Here is a 21,308-nt window from a genome sequence, read left to right as displayed (position 1 = left end):
AAGAAGCTAACTAATTTGATTATCTATCACTTCACATGGGACGTATTTGATGACATATGAGATGACTTTAGGTGCTTTGCTTAATATTGAGTGAACAGTGATACACCCACACATGAATGACGTACTACAAGTAAACTAAAGTTATTAAGAGAGGTACGGAGTGTCCACCGTAATAACCAGATATATGCTGTGATTGCAAACGCAATACAAAGTACTGCTACTATTCATGGTAGTATTGGACACATTTACAATTTCTTTTCCTTGCCTTCCCTGCACTGGAACGGACGTGCGGGTGCGGTGGTACATGCTCTTCAAGGTAACACTTACTTCACCTGGCGACCATCTACTCTCTCTAGATACACATGTGCTATCTAAGAGTCAGAGAATACCATGCTCCAGGCATCCATTCAGTCAAAGTATACGCACACATACAGTTTCTGTTTCACCCACCCAGGCTGCTGTCCTTCCACCCATCCTTGCTTCATCATTGACCCAGCCATGCACCATACCATATTCTTTCCTTCCCAGCCACCTCGGGGGCCAAGCAAACACATATCGTTCTTCTTTGCCAGCCATCATACAAGTTCGCGTCCCACTTACTTACACCCTTCTTTCGCTTTTCGTTCATCCCATCCATCACGTTCGTCTAAGAACTTATTGGGATTCTTATCACCAAAAACTTCACAGCTAAGTCGAAGTACATTTCGAGGAGGCTACTACCTGGTTGATTTGTAATTGTAATACACCCGTGCAGAAAGCACACTATGCAGTCTTCAATCTCAATAAGTAAGGAATATATAGCTTACCTGTTTCCGCCACCACCGTTTGAACCCCCACAGGACCGTCCGCCGGCTCTTGCACCGCCTCCTCCCCAGAGTCCTCCGAGTCCTCGCCCAACACAGCCACCTCCGCGCTGGCCCCGTCACCAGATGTTACACCTACAAAGTACATTTAAGAATGTTAGAATACACCACTCACTACTATATAATATTTGGTCTAGGAGAAATGTTAAAAAAACTGAATACAATTAATAATTTGTGACTGTCTACTCCATAGTAAAAATTTCCCATTTTCCAGGGAAGGCTGTTGTCTTGCTGCACTTTTATGCACAACTGATGAATGCTTGCTTTTGATTTTTAACACGCACCACTTATTCTCCTAACAGACAGAAGCTTGACTCCTAAGAACACGACCAGGATCAAGTTCAAACCAGGTGAGAGCTCGGCTCGACCACAAGAAATGTGTCCAATTAATCGTCAGCACTAACCACTTTTCCGTTTTCAGTTAAATAGTTTTATGACAAAGTAGATTTTAATAAATGTGTTTACTTTTAATAAAGCTTTTAAACTTAAATAGACTCTGTGGTTTTTGTTCCTCCAGACTAGAGGGGATGAGCTAAAGGTTTTGGAATTTTTGCAAGCATGAGTGCCTCTGACACTTCTTGACTGTGCTGTGACTCCGTACTCTCTCTTGTCCTGCGTACGATAATCTAGAGATCATTGGGGATCTATAATCGGTGACTTCGGGAGCTGAATGACTCTGCCACACTATCTAGTCAGTAAGGAGACAGTGCATAGAGGTATTGCTGAATAGAATGGGAGTCCAATGGAATTGCCAAATGTCCAATCTTAGTTAGCTACACAGACAGACTAATAAGAATAGTCTAGTAATACCACAGGGAGTCATATTCGAGGCAGGATAAGAATTTATATCCAGTCTACAAGAAGATCAAAGACGATTTAGAAAAAATCGAATGAGGAACGCTAGGAAAAAATAGGTACTGTTTATTAAAATGTAAACTTACTGGGGCCAGCAAAGGAGCCCTCGCCTGCCCGATCCTGGCCTGCATCCTCAGCACCCTCCTCCTGTGTCCTCTTGCCCTTGGGGGGAGCTGATGTACAACATGAAAGAAAGAAAAACCAGAAAACATGGATGAGATTTTTCAACCAAATCAAACATTTCAAAAGAACAATAACAAAATATTTTGGAAAAATAGCAAATAGATAGACAACTATTCCACGGGATCTATCTCATGTGGTATACTACGTTATTCGTATTGCCTGATTTGCGGAACGTTGACTTAGAAAGTTCCTATGTAACTCAATAAACAGACTACTAAAGAGGTTTGCCTAGGCCTGGCACTGCAGGCAGCAGTGCGCAGCACGCGAAGTGACCGACAAAGTCCATCCTGCTTGCAGATCAGTGAATACTCAAACTATCAATCCACCCGCCACCACCGCCACTATTTCTTCTTATAGCCATGTGTCTAAAGGAAGGACTGGACTTCAGTCTGTTGGGGCTTATTTAGAAGTCCCTTGCGGAAGTTGCGGCTCATTTTCCTCCATTGTTGCGTGCCTTTTGTGACGCAGCGGCAGAACAAAAGACTCGCCATGGTGTTGGTGCGGCGTATATATTAAAAAAAAAACACATATGGGCATATGGGCGATGCATCTCGTTGTAAAGCCCTGCGCCATCAGGGGGCGTTCCGGCGCAAGGGAGGACGTACCTGCGCAGGAACGAATCCTAAAAGTGGCTGAGGGAAATCTACAAGATGTCAATCAGTCACTTTTAGGACAATGATGCATGACTCAAACCCTGGGCGCTTGAAGCCGACGTACGGCTTGATGCAGCATTGGGGAGATAGGGTACCCCAGAGCATTGCTGGAGCTGCGCCATCGTTGGCACGCAACTCCAGCAATGCGCTGCCTTTACGGCACAGATGCGTAAGGCTTCTGTGACGTTTTGGGCCAATGGGTGGTGGTGGCATGGCACACAATTACTGCCGCATCCCTGCTACTTTGCAGGGATGCGCCGGTAATTGAAAATATGACCCTTACTGTCTAGCATTACGCAGTTCTTATCTTTACACTACACTCATACATAATTTCTCAGGCCAATGAAATGCTTCTGAACACAACATACAAAACAAAGAAGCATAGTAGCAAGCAAGGCTACTGAGAAGGAGAGCAGTGCACCTGAAATGCATAGAAGATTTTGAAATATAATTTACCTCAATGTAATCGGCAGCATTATTGCTCTTGGTAAAGAACAAAGATTTGCAAATAACAGAGCAGGATAAAACAGAGTAGTAAATGTACTACTACTACTACTCACCAAGCCCGGGGACCTCTACGACGAGCGCGTCCAGCAAGTCCCGCTCCCGGTCCATGACATCGGTCCAGCGGTGGGTGGCCTGGTTATATGTGCGCCGGACCCCAGAGATCTTGTACATGGCCCGGCACACCTTCTCCCACCGCTTGCGACGCTCCCGGATGCCATAGCCAGTCGCGATCTTGCCGCCTCCCAGGATCGTCTTGGGGAGGCGGCGCTGGACGTGGAAGATCAGTGCCGCCACTTCCTCCGCGCTGAAGATCTCCCGCGGGACCACTTGCTCCCCCCTTAAACGCCCGCACGGGAGCCGGGCACGGGGTGCGGGACCCTTCCCCTTCTCAGGGTGCTTCCCGGCTCCCTTTACCATGGTCTGGGCAGAAATAGAGTTAAATGATAAACAAGAAATAGAATAGTGAAGAAGAAAAGAAAAGAGTTTAAAAAAGTAGTTTAAAAGTAACTAAAAGCTGCAGAAAACACAAAAATATAGAGCTAGAAAAATAGAGGGATAGATAATAAGTAAAATTAGATCAAAAAAACTTCAAACAAGCAAAGGATGGCAGAGATTGAGAGAGGATAGAGAAAGCATGCCCAGAACCATAGCAATGAATGAGAAACAAGATGGCCGCGCCCGTTCACGACCGCGTGGGTAAGTTCGCGCAAGATTTTCCTTGCGAGTACGCGCGAAATTGTACTAGCGAGCAGCACACTTTGCGAGATTACACATAGCGGCCGGAAACGGAATACGTCACGCAAACAAGATGGCCGCGCCCGTGTACGACCGATAGGGTAACTTGGCAAACATATAGCTAGAAGCGCCTCGCGAACACGCGCAAGATCACGCGAACATACACGTCGCAAAAAAAACAATTTTGTATTCGCACGTATTCGCGGCTTCCGAAATCGATCTCGCACGGATTCGCGCCCCAAAAAACGCGCGAAATTGCAGAAAAAAACGATTTTAGCTAAACTGAAAGCAATGAGCAGGTGCAAAAGTTCAAACTTAACATTAGTAACATTCAAGGTAGTGCTTCCTGATGGGCCCCTCCAGAGTTTGCAACTATTCTATGACCCTGCTATGACCCAAACAGCAGGCTCATAGAATAGCTACAAGTAGACCATAAAGGTCCTGTGAAAAAAAAATTTCTCTGCAACAAAAAGCAAAATACAGATAAGGAAGGAAGCAGGTGCCAGCCAGACTGGAACTTTCAAAATTACTGACACATTAATGAAACACAAATTAATTGATGGCAGTTGAAGAAGGGCAGGTGTGCTTGCTTTTTTCAACCACCATAATCTACAGTGATAAATAAACCTAATGGGTGGCAGTGAGGATGTACCAGAGGGTGGCATGGGTGTCCCAAAGGGTGGCAGTGGTGAAACAGAGGGTGCTGTGAACCTGTGATGATAAACCAGATGTAGAAACAACATAGTCGCGGCCGTTGCGAGCCGAAAAGTAAGTTCGCAATTGCGAACTTGTCCCAAAATCGGCGCGAACGCGCGCAAACACAAAAAACGGGAAAACCTGCAAATCCGCTAGAGTTCGCGGATCTTCGCGGATTGCGAATCCGTAAATCCGCAAGTTCGCGTACGCGAGATCCGCTAGATCCGCCCATGCGCAGGGTTGTGTCCTGGCCCCTTTTCTTTTTAATTTGTATATAAACGGGCTTGAGGAAGCCCTTAGTAAAGATAATCAGGATTTCCCTCAGATAAATGGCCGCCCAATGACAGCCCTATTATATGCCGATGACGCTGTTTTAATGTCATGTACTCAGGTGGGATTGCAACGAGTCGTGGACAGCTTTACCCTTTTTATGAAAGACTTGGGATTAAGGGTTAATTCCACCAAAACCTTTATTATGCGCTGTGGCACTGGTTTTAGGATCAATAAAGATATTTTTATTGAAGGTAAAAGGATTGAGGCTACTAATAAATTCTCCTACCTTGGTATCCTTTTTTCCCAGAACGATTCCTGGGTACAAGCAGTGGCTGCTAAAAAATTAGCCCTCTTACGTTCTACATCTGCACTCATTATCTTCACCAGGAAGCTTGGCAAGCGACCACCAGAAGAACTAATCAAAGTATATAAGGGTAAATGTGTTTCTGCGGCACTTTATGGGAGTGGAATATGGGGGTTTGCTGATCTTTCCACCCTACAGATTGTTGAACACTCCTTTCTAAAATACATTTTAGCCGTACCGAAAAGTACTTCAGGATGTATCTGCCATGCTGAACTGGGTATTCAGTTCATCTCCGACTCAATTAAGATAGAGCCTGTGCTATTATGGCACAGGCTGTGGACGAAACTCCAAACTAAACTAAATAGAGATATCCTCTTAGATATACTGAAATTGGAAGGAGCCATGAAGATTCCTTGCCTGAGATATGTCCATAACTTTTTTAAAGATTTGGGCCAGTTGCATTATTACACAAATCCTTCTCCTTTTGAAGTAGTATCCAGAAAGGACTTGAGAAGAGAGTGTTTTATGCTGATTGATACCAAGCGAAGGATGGTAGAGATTTTAAACCCCTCTGTCCTCCATCACCAATTAGTTTTAACAACTTTTAATATTCAACCCTACTTGTCTTTCGTCCCAGGAGCTGTCGATAGATTCTTATTAACCCAGAGTTATTTGTTTATCTGTAAGGTTAAATACAGAAAACAATGACGTGGTGTTGATTAGATGCCATGGCACATATCCAGAACGAAGATTTTGCAATGTTCAGCCTAAAAGCATTATAGAACGAAATTGCGACTGTCCATGCAGTAGCATGAGCAAGTCCTGTTCCATTATGTCAATGGCAGAGGATACACTGCTGTCCAAAGAATAAATTCTGGATGACAGAGTCGTTAACCCATTGTCAACTACAGATAGAGCTTTCTCTAAATTAATTCGATCAATTTCTCGTATTCGTTCTGCAGTTTCTGCTACTGTCGCTTTCCAAGCTTCATTATGAATGGCATATATACCTACGTACATGAAACGTTTATAACGTTGTTTTGCAGGACCTTGTAAGAAGTCCCTTAAATCAATGCCATCTTTAAGCAAAGATAAGTGTTGTTTAACCTCTGTCAGTGTAGATTTTTGTAGCCACTCAAGGCACAGTTTTTCTACACTGTATGTTGTTACTATCCCTGGATGTTGTCTCTGGACATATCTTGGATCTGGCCTAGTTACTGTAAACCTTTGTGTCTTGTTCAGGAATCTATTTTGACAGTTATTCGTGTCTGTGGGCCAGATTAACCATTTTTTCCAATCAGGATCAGTTCTGTTTTTTAGTTAAATTGTTTTTACGTCGACCCCTCCCTCTGAAGTGTTTTGACTATCAGTTGTAGTTGTAGGTATGGACAGCTTGTTTAAATCTTTTATCTTGGCCAGGCCAAGGCAGGATGTCTGTTGCACAGTGTCATTCAAAAACATTATTTGTTCAGGGATATTGCAGGCTCAAAATAAAGCTTCTATTCCCTGCACCTGCCAGTCTTTTGTGCCCCAGACAGTTTTTGTCTCAATGTTGTTTTTCCAACAGTCAAAGCCTAAAGTAGAAAACTGAGCATAAAAGGCTGCAGAATACATTTGCTTCGCGTTCGTCAACATACGTTCATTCCTGTCTTATTAACATTTCTAATGTAAAATGTTTTTGGATTTGTGGTATTGAAACCTGAAAAGTATGGAAATTGTTCATAAAATGTTTTTGAGCTACCCTTTGGTGGTGTTGGACAATGTTCCCATTGTTTGAAAGTATAAACATTTCTAGGGCTTGCAGATTTGTGCAAGTAATGATGACCATAATGATTATTACAATACATTTGTGCATAATCTGATGAACCTTCTAAGTATTCATGTTTTGTAAAATTTAACAGACATCTCTAAATCTGACATCAAATTATTAACAGTCTCAAAGTCCCAATCATCAGAAAACGTGCTATGTGAAACAAAGTCACTCAAGGAAACCTTAAATTAATGTGGAATCTTCAACGACTTCGAACACTGCCCCAGGACAGTATACAAGAAAAGTTTATACGCGATCAAGTACATTGCCCCTGAAGAAGGGCGCAGTCCCGAAATGCATAGGGATGTATATTTCAGAATAAGAATAATGTACATGAAGGAAATGTAATTCGTGCAAAGAAAGAAAGATATGAATACATCGGAAACATTGTGAAGCAACAATGGAATTGATACAATTAAAGATGAACATTTGAATTAGAAGAAGATAAAATGAGTTTTTGTATTATCCTTATGTTCACAAGTGGAATTAAATTTGTAAACTATTGTGAGACTACGTCTCCTAAGGAGTGCCAGTCGGGAACAGTGTTATTAAGTTAACATTGCATCTCCGCTATAATCAGTTCTGTCCCATGCTATACCACCAGGTATAAGAACGGCTGTGATGTTCACTGATGCCAAGTCTCTTTGTTCACGGTGAGATGGTTTGTGTGGCTTCAGGAGAAAGTTGATGTTCTTACTTGCTGTGTGGGTTTTACTATATCTTCCATTTATCAGCAATCCCAAACTTAATACAAGGATTAGCCAAAGTAGGAGAAAAAGCATGCCTAGTCCAATCCAGAGTTCAACCCATGGTGAAATAAGATAAGTCTTTTCAAGTTGCTGAAAAAGTTCTGTTACTTGGTCTTTAAAAGTTGTATTTGCTGGCGTTGTTTTGGGTTCACTGGGATCCTCATAAAACGTATCAAAGTTGATGAAATAGCCCGAGGCAGTTCTGTCAATTGTTGGTATTGCATCAGGATTATTTGAAATCGCTGGAGCTACTTGATCCCTTGTCATAGTAGTATAGTCAAATGCTATATCACTGTAGACAGGAGTGTCTTGACAAACTGTTATTTGGGTTTCAAGAGACACACGTTCCATGGCTTTAGTGCATAGTCCTTCTTTTCGCACTGCAGATTCCTCAAAGGTGATGAGTCTCTCAGTTTGAACCTCTTGGATAGTAGCAAGATTTGGTTGTCTGCTACATCTTTGGAGTCCACTGGGCCTACTACTTATTATCGGCCAAATGATGTGGTTTTACCAGGTAGATGGACACGAACCGGTTCTCCTTTCTTCCAGCAAAGGGCGGCAGTAACACTGTTCTTGATCCATGGATTGCTAGCACTGGTACTGGTTTTCTGTAAGAAGGCCCAAATTCCTTCATGTCTGTGATCTTTTCTCTGTCTAGATCCCCAATCTTTGGAATCCAGACAGGCCTTGCTGGGTTGTTTTTCTTCAGTGGTCATTGGCTTCTGCAATGTGTTGCTTAGACTTCTTCTTGTTTCAATTAAGTCGTGCAATACAGCCGAACGGTCTTTGATATCAAAGGGTTTTTGTTCTACCACTGAAGTGTGACGATCGAGGTCCTAGATAAGTATTCTAGTACCAAAAAGGATTTCATATGGAGTGATTCCACCCAGAGAATTTCTTGGCAGATTGTTTAAACTACGTTGTACACTTATTAGATGTTTGACCCACCCGTCACCCGGGCCTAATACCCTAGCTGTTATAGATGGCTTTATGTCCCGGTTTTTTCTTTCCACTACAGAATTTCCCTCAGGATGGAATGTACTTGAAAACCGCAATGAATTGTCCAGATTGGCCATGGCCTCTTTGTAAGCTTGAGAGCTACACACAGGACCCTGGTTAGAATCTAGCGTGCTGATTGCGTATGTGCCGATAAAGATTCGCAAATCTTTTATAAATGTTTGAGCGTCAGCCGAGCGCTGAGGCCACATCCAAATGAATTTGGAGCATGAATCCACTGTGACCATGATATATTTATAGTTGCCATCCCTTTGTAAGGGACCACAGTGGTCCAGGTAAACACATGCTAATGGTTTATCTGAAATTAGAAGGGGCGTCTGCGCCGGCAGATTTAACATTCTAAAACATATTTTCCGGTCTGTTCCCTCTTGCGCTGCCACCACTATCTTTGCTTTAATAATGACACTGTGGCGGAAACACCTGTGTATGCAGTGGCAAGCCCTTCATGTGCTTCTAAGATTAGTCCTAATCTATGTTCCATGTTTGGAATTACTCTATCCCCCACTCCAGGAATTCGAGCAAAAGGAACATTATTTGCATCAGTTATATATGAGTACTTGAGTGGAAAGCCTTTTGGCAACGTTTTACCGCTGTCTTTATTGGAAGCGACGACAGCCTGCATTATTTCGCTGTCTATTTTTGTTTTACAATGAGTGACTGCAGCTACGGAAGCCTTTTGCACAGCTGCCTTTGCGGGTTCATCAGCTAATGAATTTCCTACAACGTGAACACCATCACTCTGATGACTCAGTGTATGGATCATGTGAGTCTTTTGTAGTTCTTTCTGTAATTGAACTACTTGTTCCCATAGCAACTTATGTTTGATTGTGCCACCTTTTGCGTGTTTGAAACTGTTTTCAACCCAGTTCTGCAAGTATTCATTGTAAGATTGAACGCAGTAATATGAATCCCACACTATGAGTGCGGGGAATTCGCGATCGGTATTTTCAAGCGCCATCTTGAATGCCTGTCGTTCAGCTGGCTGAGCTGTACAGTGTCCGAGAGATTGAGTTTTTATGACCATAGGTCGGAATTTACCATCGCGCTAGTGACCTTTAACAATTGCGCACGCAGCACTGTAATCTTGTTTACCCCCAATTGCGGGATGAGCTAATCCATCTGTATAAATTATACATTCATACTGTTCTAGAGGCAGAATCTCAGTGGACATTCTTGTTCATATTGTAGAAATTCTTGTGTTTTCAAGTATGGGTCAAAAACGTATTCAACGTCTGTTGCAGCAAGAGAGTTAACCCATTGTATCCATCTTGGATATAAAGCCTTTGTATTCGGAATCCTTGCTTTTGTCACTGCTTCTAGAGCAGGTACAGGTGTACCGACCATTATGTGTTTACCCTGTGCGAGAGCTCTCTCTTTTGCTACCGCAGTTTGAACCGCTGTCAGAATTGTTTCTGTTGAAGGGAATTTCATTTCAGCTTGTGTGTACAAGTGTGACTTGTAAGCAATTGGTACTTTTTCTCCTTCATTAAAGGTTAAGTACGTGAATCCGCATCATCCTGGGATTATTCTGATTACAAGGTTTCATAGGTTTACGCGTGTCTGTAAATGTGTTGTTGCTAACATATCTGTTTGCACTGAACGCAAAATTTCTGTGTGTTTTTGAGTCCAAATATTTGTTTTGAAATCAGGTTTGATTAATTCGTAGAGTGGTTTAACCCTTTCTGCTTAGTTTAGAATGTATGTTCTTCCAAAATTCAGGAAACCTAGAATTGACTGTACGTTTTTCAGCCTTTTCAGGGTTGGCGCATCGCACACTTTTCTAAAAAGTTTGCTGCCAGGCTTTTTGCCTTCACTTGAAAGTTTGTATCCTAAGAATAGGACGTTGGGATGGGCAATGCTCGCTTTTTTTTTATTGAATTTATACCCTTCAGAGGTGAAGCCAAGTATAATGGTATTCACTCTGTTCAAGTGCCTGTCCAAGTCATCATCTGTTAGATAGATGTCATCGACATAAGATAATGCCTCATCCTCATACATTTGTAGTAACTCTGTTACTCTGGCTGAAAATAACCCTGGACTATTCTTGAATCCCTGGGGTAGATGACAGAAGTGATGCTGTGTCCCCATAATTGAGAAAGCGGTCAAGTACCTGCTTTCAGGTGCAATGTTTTGACAGAAGAAACCGTTAGAAATATCTAAAGTGGTTTTATATTTTTTATGCACGATGTTATTCATCAGTGCTGCACTGTGTGCATTTTGTACTGCAAACGTTTTGCAACAAGAGTTTAAATGTCTGTAGTCCAAAACTAGACGATATGTATTGTCTGGTTTGGAAACAGGAACCAAAGGATTGTTCATTGATGAGGTGCATGTTTCAATCACCTCTTGGTATTCAAGTTGATCTAAGATCTCCCTGACCTGTTTTTTAGCTTCTTGCTTAGCTGGATACTGCCTCTGTGCAGTTGGTTGTGATTTTAACTGGATTTTGTGGTTAGGAGAATCCTCAGCCCATCCTACATGATTTTTATATAAGGCTGGAGCCTGGGCTACAGCCCATTTTCTGGCATAGGTGTACGTTAAGTGAATTGGAATATGATTGGAGAAGGCTGGCATAATGATGTCTTCGCCATGTAGGCACTCCTTGAGAAATTTTGGTGGCCAGTCTTTTTCAGCTACAAGAATGTCATACCCCTTAGAGAGCTTCTTCCAAATGAGTGCTATTATTTTCCTAGTTATGTCTCCCTCCATCCGGAGCGTTACTTCATATAACTTATGGGGTACACTAACCCTGGTAATGGCAGTTTCAACTTGAATGTACTCATTCAAGTCCACTGTCTCCAGATGATCCTTCAGGATCTTGCGAGCTATGGTACCTTCTGCTGCGCTGTCCAGCATTGTCTGGGCCCACTCCCTGTTTTGAGTTGTGTCCTCAAGATCCTCGGCATGCCTGATTTTTTGACCTGCTGCCTGCTTTTTGGTGAATTGCTTTTTATTATTTTTTGGAAAGTGTTGATCATCTTTGGACTTCACACGTTCTTCCTTGTGTTCTGACTGTTTTTTCTGTTATTCTGGCCAGTTCATACGGTGGCTCAGTTACATCAAGTTCTTTTAATTTTTGGCGGATCACCACGGATGCTGCTTCACCTTTAATATTAGCTAATATTATAGCTGAGAAGTGTTTGAAATCTTTAAGTAATTTCATACCCAGATTGAAAGCAGGCTCTACCCCGTATTCATTTTTAATTTGTTTCAGGACGTCTGGTATTACTGCCATAGACGGAACACCATGTGTTTTTGTGTAGATTTCAGCAAAGACTGTACCCCAAGTGTCACAGTCCTCCAGGTGTGGTGTGATCCCCATTGGTAAGCAGATTGATAGAATCCTATGTTTCTCATGAGGTGTACTATCTGGAAATACTGCCTCTATTTGAGTGATTTTCTGAGCTATCCAGAATGGAATTTGTTCCCTTTTTGCGGGAAATTTACCAATGACTGATTGTATAGTCTGTGGTGTAATTTTATTTGTGTTCCCCTGGTGAGGGGTGTGTTGTGGAATCCTGATATGAGGTTGGACTGTTGGAGTCCACATGACATATTGAAGCAATTGTTGGTCTATTTTTATTAATTGTCTTTGTTGAACTAATAGTTCCGGACCCGACATTTCTTCAATGGCAGGATGTGGTGTATAGCTGGCTAGTACCGGCCATGTTGCTCCTCGTCTACCTAGTGGACAGAGCTGGTAATGTGATTTTGATGTTGTAGGGCGCCTTTAAACCAGAGTGCAAGCTCTTGGTATGTTAATTGGATTTCAATATCCTCGAAAGGAGTGTATTCCCCTGGAGGTTCCTCTACTTTGTAGAAGTGGAACACATGTGTTAATGGATTTGCTTCTGGGAAGATATTTCATGAATAGAATACCTCTGTCTGCCGATATTCGTGTGCGACTATGACAAAAATTACCCTACCTCCTCTCGATGATAGGCCATTTGTTATAAGCTTTATAGTGATGGTTTTCCTTAAATTTTCCGGGACGATAATAGCATCCGCGTCGTCTTCATTAAACCCTGTAACGTCAAAGCCTGGTCGGGCTGCAGCTGCTGCAGCTCCACCGGTTGCATTGTTGTTTCTTGTAGGTCTACCGTTCTCGGTGTCGCTATCTGACATTTTGTTGACTGAAAGTTTTGCAGAGCAAGTTTCAAGTAAACAAAGATAAGGTGCACAATATTTTGGAACACTGTATCCTTTGACGTTGAATAAACCAAAAACTAATACATAGGATTTTCATCCTACTCAGTTATGGCGGATATTTTATCCCTTAACCCACTCCAGACGTCCATTGGAGTATTTTACGGGAAAATGGGATCTCTGTGAAAAGCACGACTGAGTTACTCTAGTATCTAGCGTAAAATTAGTGCCTTACCAAACGTTGGGTGCCATGTAGTGTAGTTCCTATATTCCCAATAGGCTCTGCGCATTGGAATATTATATCCTATAGATGTGACATAGGACTGAGGTCGACTAGGTCTCTATCGAATATATTAGACTCAATTCAAGTTAATTGTGAGTGCCAGCTAGCTCAGAGGTCACTAGAAACTTTCTCGAATACCCAAGAAGGGATTAGTTTCTGACAACTGCATAAACATGACAACTTTGTTTCCCCAAGATAAAACGCATCTTCAGAGTCATGGAAACAATAGATAGATATTTTACTCAGTCAATCGTGCATGCTTCATTTTACCCAAAATGCCAAGGAAGTCAAGGCCCCTCGGAAGTGATCCAAACAGCACCAGGATGCATACAAAAGGAGTCCAGCCGGCCCACCTTAAAAAAATACCATATTGACATCTCTATCTAGGCAGGGGCGATGGAAACAAATGTAACATAGTTCAAGCCCGAATACACTTCTAAAGAAAGGCACGACATTCTGAACCGAGGCAATACACTGCGGCTATTATCTCACATAACCTCATTGGCAGACATAACGACAACAGACCTGGAGTCAATAGAATTAATTAATTGCGGGGACTTTAAGGCAGGCGAAAAAACAAGAGCAACATGGACCTCTGCGACAATAGCACATAAAATACTTAAAGAAAGTGACATTCTAAAGTTTTGGGGGATAACAATCGCCTCGTACTTTAAGCCAGGATATCCAGAACTGTTAATTCCAGAACCCCTGAGGGCCCCTGAGACAGCCGCTGGCAGACTAAGTACATCAGTGCTGAGAGGAGCCATGGGGTACTGCAAAGGCGACAAGAGGCACCAACTTGAGGAATCAAGAAGCCGCAATGACCTCTTCACACCGCAAGCTCAGGAAGAAGACACAAGATGGTTCGCGAGAACCATAAATAATACAAGAGACTGACAAGATGTACGCCCACTGAACAAAGCAAACACACTTGGGACAGTACGCATCTGTTTCTGGAATGTGAACGGGCTCGCTAACAAATTAGTAGACTTGGATTTTGTCACCTATGTCAGCGCCTTCGATATAGTGGCACTACAAGAAACGTGGGTGACTGACCCGCCTCACCTGCAAGGATTTTTGCGCTTCTTCGTAAATGCCATCAGGGGAGCAAAATATGGCCCTCTACAAGGAGGCTTGGTCACATACGTCTCCAATTTGGTCGTCCACTCTGCTTGTATCTTCGGCTCCCTTTTACAGTCAACTCTAGCAGTCACTATCTCCTTCTCATCACCATCATCAAATAAAAGGGATTGTAATATCATGTTGCTAAATGTGTACATTCAACCAAAAAATAAAATAAAATTAATTAAGGAAGTGTGCAACTTTGTGGAAACATGTATAAGTGAAGGACCCACAACTGACCTTGTCTTAACTGGAGACTTAAACCACAATTTAATGGGAACCTCTGTGGACGAAGAAGTGCTTGTGCAAAACGCAATCTGGAACATCCAGCAGTAAGGAAAACCTTACGTGTGCAAACAAACCAAAATAAGACAAATGACCGTGGAGGTTTTGGAACATCTTAATCTAAGGGCATTAAACAGCAGATGACCGAAAGACAACCCCCCCATCACGAGATACAGCTCTGCAAAAGCAAGCTCGATTCTGGACTATTCTGGACTATTCTTTTGTCTCCTTTGGTCTTTTCAAACAAATTGCATTGTTCGAGCTGGTTAACAAAGGAGACAGTGATCACCGACTCCAAGCAATAGAACTGAGAACAGTCACTCCAACATTTGAGTGCTGCCGGGAGCCCCAAGGATCAATTGTTACCATCAACTTAAGAAGAATCAAATTCAAGATAGCCGCAGGAAGCGAGATGCTGGAAACTGCAAAAAAATACTATGCTGCGAGGGTCGGTGAGGGTGAAGTGGAGAAATGGAGAAATTTCCTATTAGCAATGGAGGCTCTTGGGATGTATGACATTTTACCACGCATGCTGTTACAACACAGCTTTTGCAACGCATGCCGTTACAACGCATAGCGCTTTGGGGTGCTGGATAGTGAATAGTTTAATTTACTATTCCAACTCCAGGAGCCGTGGATAGTGGGGAAGGTGTTGGATAGTAAATTAAATCTATTCCCTATCCTAGAGCGCCCCCCAGTGCAATGCGTTGTAATGGTTTTCGTTGTAAAACCTGCGTTGTAATAGCACTGCGTTGTAAAAGTTTTGTTGTAAAGGATGTTTCCCGGCTCTTGCGACTAAGATCAAACCACCAAACCTCCAAAGATTCAGCGGGACTAAAGCGGGACTAAATCAATATCTTTTAGCGCTAAGCAAGAAATTAAGCTTGAAAAAAAAGGATTTAACAACTATTGAGACACCTGCGACACAAGCCCAGCGATGAACCACACTTACAAGAATTACGGAAACAGAGGGCAGTCCCCAAAAAATTGAAAAGGGATGCGAATAGAGCCATGGAGGAGGATTTATGGCCTAAAGTGCATGACAATGTCAAGCATAACAATAGCTCCGGATTCTGGGGTAATATAAATCAGTTCATCTACCATAATCATGATGGTGTCTTCACAAACATCACAGAAGAAGCCTGGGTAAAATATCTTGGGTCTCACTTTCAACAAGGCACTGCATGTAGCGAGAAGCCAAAGCCTGTCAAATTGAACCCAATATTCAAACGACATTCAAGGACTGGGTCAAAATCAATCAGGGTCAGATCAACCAAATAATGGCCATCGAACGATTTAAATCGACGCTATCAAAAGACAGATAGGAAAGGGGAGAAGAGAAGGTGCACCTGGTCCAAATGGAATTCCACCAGTACTTTACAAACAGGAGGCAACCTTCCAGGCAGAAGCACTGGACCCACTTTTCAGAGAAATCAGATCGCTGAACATCCTGCCCTGCCTCATGGAGAGGATCAATCATCTCCCCTATCCATAAATCTGGTGACAAGCTGGAACCTCAAAATTATCGTTTAATAGCTCTACTAGACAATGAAGCAAAATATTTTGCTGGCTTGTTATTGGAGGACCTTCAGGCTTGGGTGAAAGAAAAATCTGCAATACCTCTCCAACAAACTGGCTTCACAAAATCAGTAGGGACAACAACCAACATATTAAGCATAGCAATGCTCATGGACAAGGCAGCAGCAACATGATTGTCACTTTACCTCTGCTTTATTGATTACAAGGCCACTTTTGATCATGTTAACTGCATCAGACTTTGGTCTAGACTTCCTCAGCCCCTACTCAACCTGATCATAAACCTGCATACGGACACGTGGCTACAGGTGAAGTTGGGTAATGGAGCCTTCCTATCAAAACGCATTACCACGGATAAAGGCCTGAAACAAGGCTGTGTTTTGGCACCCACTCTCTTTAATCTGTAAACAGCCGTTTTAATACCACTGCTAAACGGCTGTAACTCACATGCCCCGAAATTAGGAGACACGGCACTTCCCTGTCTTCTCTATGCAGACGATATAGTCCTGATCAGCAAAACAAAAGTAGGGTTACAACATCTCTTAAATACAATGCGGGACTATTCACAAGCAAATGATTTAACCATCCACCCAGACAAAACAAGAACAATGGTAATCGGGAACAAAAGGCGACAAACTGCAGCCTGGTTTTGGGGACAGACTGGAATAGAAGGCACAACAGAGTACATATACCTCGGCGTGAAACTGGATTCCGATGGTAACTTCTTGGCACAGAAGAACAATATAAGGCAAAAAGGTTTAATAATAGCAACTTCCCTAAAAACCTTAAATTTTAATTATCTGGACCATCAATCCTGCCACTCACAGAGGTGGTTCGTGCAAAACTCCTACCAAGAATCACCTATGGTAACGAGGTACAGAAAGGCAAGGACACAGAAATACTTGATGCCACTGTTACAACTGCATACTGGGTCGTTTTTGGGCTGCCAAAATACACTTCACCTGCACAAATTGGACTTGAGTTTGGCGTCTTGAAACAAACAATCACCAGACAAGGGGCCTTCGTCACTGCATTGGATAAAGTGCAAAAAACTCCTCCGGGAACGTTAAACGAACAGCTGTGGAAAGAACTACAAACGCACACTTCACTGCCAGCTGCAAAATATCTTCACAGCAGCTTAGAAAAATTAGGGGTAAATCCACTTTGGTAAACACCGACAACCACTGCATTCTTTAAAAAAATAGTGTGGAAGATGGTAAAACTACTGTCATGGCTGGAGGATAAGGCCGCACTTTCACAGAGAGCCCATGGATGGATGACTTTGAATACATACACAAAACTGGGTGCTCAAGCCTATTTTAATCTGGGTTACGACAAAAATACAAAAATTGCATTCATGAAATATAGATAGAGACTGCTCCCCTGCACCTAGCATTTTCCACCTTGGCTACCGAATAAAGCAGGCTCTGTGTGCCGATTATGTGGAATCAGGAAGATCTGCTGCATTTATTATGCTCCTGTAAAGAACTCCTCAAAGAACGAAAGAAACTGTTAAAAGACTGTTTAATCAACGAAGAATATGAACAAGGAGGCAAGCCCTGTTGGCATGCTTCGCACCTAGCGATCCACAATTGAACTGCAGAGCAGTAAAGTTTCTGAGACTGTGCGGAAGCAAAATGCCAGAATTGGAAATATCAAGAAGCCAGCCAGAAAAAGCATAATACAATGCGCAAGGCAGCTTTTGAAGACATTATTAACCTATAAACCAGGAGACAAAAAGTTGCAGGTATCATGCTGCATTAGTTGCTCAAAACTAGCAAGTTTATTAACATGGTTTTAAAGACACAAGCATTATGAAAGAACAAGTTTTATGCATGTAGATGACAGACCTTTTAATGAATATATATATATATGTTTTGTATTGCTACGGTTTTAATTAACTATGCAAATAAAATTTACTTACTTACACAGTGGTCGGGGAGTGACCTTCACACTGCTCACGCAGCCGCCATCTTGCCCATCCGATTATTATTCAACTTCTACATGAGCACCAGTTACAATGCCGAGCAATGCACATGTCCCTTCTACATAATGCTACTTATGACAGAGCAATAACACCAGTGGCACTTTTCGAAGCAGCTCTTGACAAGTGGTTTGACTCACTGTTACCTTTCGAAGCCCTGAAGCGAAGATGAAAGTACCATCAATCGCCTCAGTTAAGCAGCCAATTGCTGGTCAATCAAATGCACAGACTGTTAAATATGAACACGGTCTATATCAGGGGTCTATCAATTATTGTGTAGTGACAGCTACTTGGGATTTGTGAAAATCATTGTGAGCTACTAAAGGCTAAGCAACCCGAATATTGTTACCAGAGACCCCCACTCCCAGCTTCATTGACTTAAACTTAATGTCCATAAACCCAAATACTATAGTTCGTATAAAATACGTTGATGAAGGGGAACTATGACAAGGATGTAATCCATGTCTTTTAGAGTGTGGCCTTTGGGGATGTATGAACATGTGTGCGTATGAATGGGATATATGTGTGTAGCTGACTGAGAGCCTGTGCAGTATGTACTTGTGGCACAGGACATACCTTTCACCATATATGGCACTGTTACATGTTTAACGAAAACATACAACCATTTTTTAAGTGAGAGGAATTTAAAGTGCAGGAAAATGATCTGCAAAATTGTTTAGAGTATGGAACATTTTTCTTCACTTTGAATTTCTCCCACTTAAAATAATGTTTGTATTTTTCAGTTATAGATATAGCAACATGTCTACCAGCCACTTGGAGCAAGATGCATGCTGCATGTGAAGGTGACACTTTGAAATGAACTGTAGACACTGTGTTATATTTATAACAGAGGAAATACAGCCATTTGTTTAAATGGGAAGAATGTAAAGTGAAGGAATATGCTTCATAAAACATTAAGATGTGATTGGCTTAATTGAAGGTGGAAAAACATTGATTTAATGTTTCATTGAATGATATTTTTCTTTACATTAAATGTCTCCCATTTAAAGAAGTACTGTTGTTTTCAGTTATAAATATGGCACAGTATGTACTGGCCACTGAAAGCAAGAAGCCTGCTGTTTGTAAATACAAAACTTTGAATTGGGGGGAAATTAAAGTGAAGAATTAACTTAATCATTAAGGTAATTTTTCATTTTCATTTTCTCCCTTTTAAAAGCATTCAGAAAGGTCAATTTTCAGAAACTTCATTTTTTTCTCACACTCTAATTTTGTATTGACAATGATTTTTAATTAAGAGTTAAATACCTCAGTGCTTCAGTTCATCGCCACTGTGCCCCAGCCTGTGTGTAAAATCTGGCTGAGGACTGCTCACTATCAGGCCCTACTGTCTGCAGCCGGATGGTAATAATGTAAAGTAAATACAGCCTTTCCTTCTTTAACTTTAAAAGGCAAATGTGACCCTGTGCTTATTTAAAATTTTCTGATAAGATTTAGTATAAAGGACAACCACTTGACCACTTGTCAGCAGAGGTCTTTCTTCCAGATTATTGCTGGATGAGTTCCAAAAAAGTTGTACTCCTTTGCAGGAGCAGCGCCAAAAGTTATAGAAAAACGGGTTCACATCTATGATTGATTCACTGCCAATAGATGCTAGTGCATTGACCACTACGATATGGTGATTTCTTTTCAAACAAGGTGTAATTTGGTAATATCTAATTGGACTGACTTTAGGCAATGATGTAACATGTCCAATGGTTAAGGGAATACTATTTACTCAAATTATCAACAGATTAGTGAATGTACAACAATGTAAATAAAGTATTAGCCTATGATGCTCTAACCTATCTATACAGTTCTCTTACAAGTTGAAAACATCGAATAAAGACTTCCCTCTTTCACAACTGACAATCAACAAATACACCAAGGAAAAGTAACATGCAGGACACAGACAAGTCAACTATGTACATTGTAGGTAACAGTAAATAGACGTTGTGTTACAACAAGAATCAAAAAACGATAATTGTGGAACAAGAAAAATAATTTCTTTCAACAACCGTAGCTAATATCTGTGGCAAGATTTCAGAACTTTGGACATAGTGTGGGTACCTCTTTGTGTTTTCCTTTTTCTTAATTCAGGGAAGTCTTTTCAAATTTACCCCTGATTCCAGAACAAAACAAAGCTCTTTTGCTTCTTCTGACACTTTCATCACGTGGAATACATTCTAGTAGTATTTTAGGTCTAAGAATACTTGTCTGGTTAAAAAAAAAACTGAGTTATCTTCTTTTCATTGACATCAAAGGCATTTTGTACTTCTAGTAAAAGTAAGATGGGTTGCTGCAAAATATTTTAAATACTTTCAATGGTGAAAGATGCATTGTTCCCTTTTCTTTCCCTTTAGTCTCCTCCAAGAGACCAAACGCTTCTTTTCTCCTGGAGTTCAGTTTGAACTTCCAGCTGGCCTCTGCATAAGTGAGCTACCTCTGTGTCTTGTTCCTAACCCACGTCTTGCCTCCTTTCGCTCTCATCTCTTTTCCTTCGCATCTGTGCTTCTCTCTCCTCTCTTTCTCCAGTGTCCCCTTTCTTCTTATTCTGGTCAATTCGCCCTCTGAGTTGGAGTTGCATCCTTCCTCCCCACTCCTCCCCGACTCCTTCATCCTTTTGCAGTGCTTTCCACCCACCCATTGTTTGATCTGGAACTCTTGTCCTCTGTTGGGAAACTGCTGGTCTTTCAATTTGCCTCTTTCTCTTCTGTTGAAACCTAGATGCCTGTATACAGTGTTTGGTGTGGGTGCAACACAGTCATCAGTGGGAGGATCCTATGAAGCATCACTACAGCTACCTGTAATCAGTTCATGCCATGGATAGCTTCAATGTCCTTTTTCTTCTACAACAAATATATGGACACAAGTGAAGATTATAGCACCTATCATGTCATTCTTATACTACACCAAAGTGTTTCCCAAATAGGAAACTCAGTACTTTAAAAGTCAAGTATTATATAATCATTTAGCATGCTATGAATCCACTAATGTGTGCCGTGCCTCAGTCTTCGATTTAGCATGGTGAGATCGGTGAAATGGCATGGATGCCAAGGTTAAAGTGGCACCAGGAAAGATAAGAGCAGCCTTCGGAGATCTTAAGGTGCACTGCATTTTTCAGGGGATCTTAACAACAGCACACAAACTCTGGTGATTAATGCACTTGATCGAGAGATCTGTGATTTGTCTCGTGATACGTTTGACTCCGGTTATAGTAGCATAGAGGGTTATTGTTCCTGCTGCATCATAACTGCAAGCTATAGGTTTAGAACCTTTTTGATTTTTTCTCACACTTTGGTCATTCTAA

This window comes from Lissotriton helveticus, chromosome 2_1 (genome assembly GCF_964261635.1).
Source record: "Lissotriton helveticus chromosome 2_1, aLisHel1.1, whole genome shotgun sequence".
NCBI lineage: Eukaryota > Metazoa > Chordata > Amphibia > Caudata > Salamandridae > Lissotriton > Lissotriton helveticus.
This window is presented reverse-complemented; position numbering follows the sequence as displayed.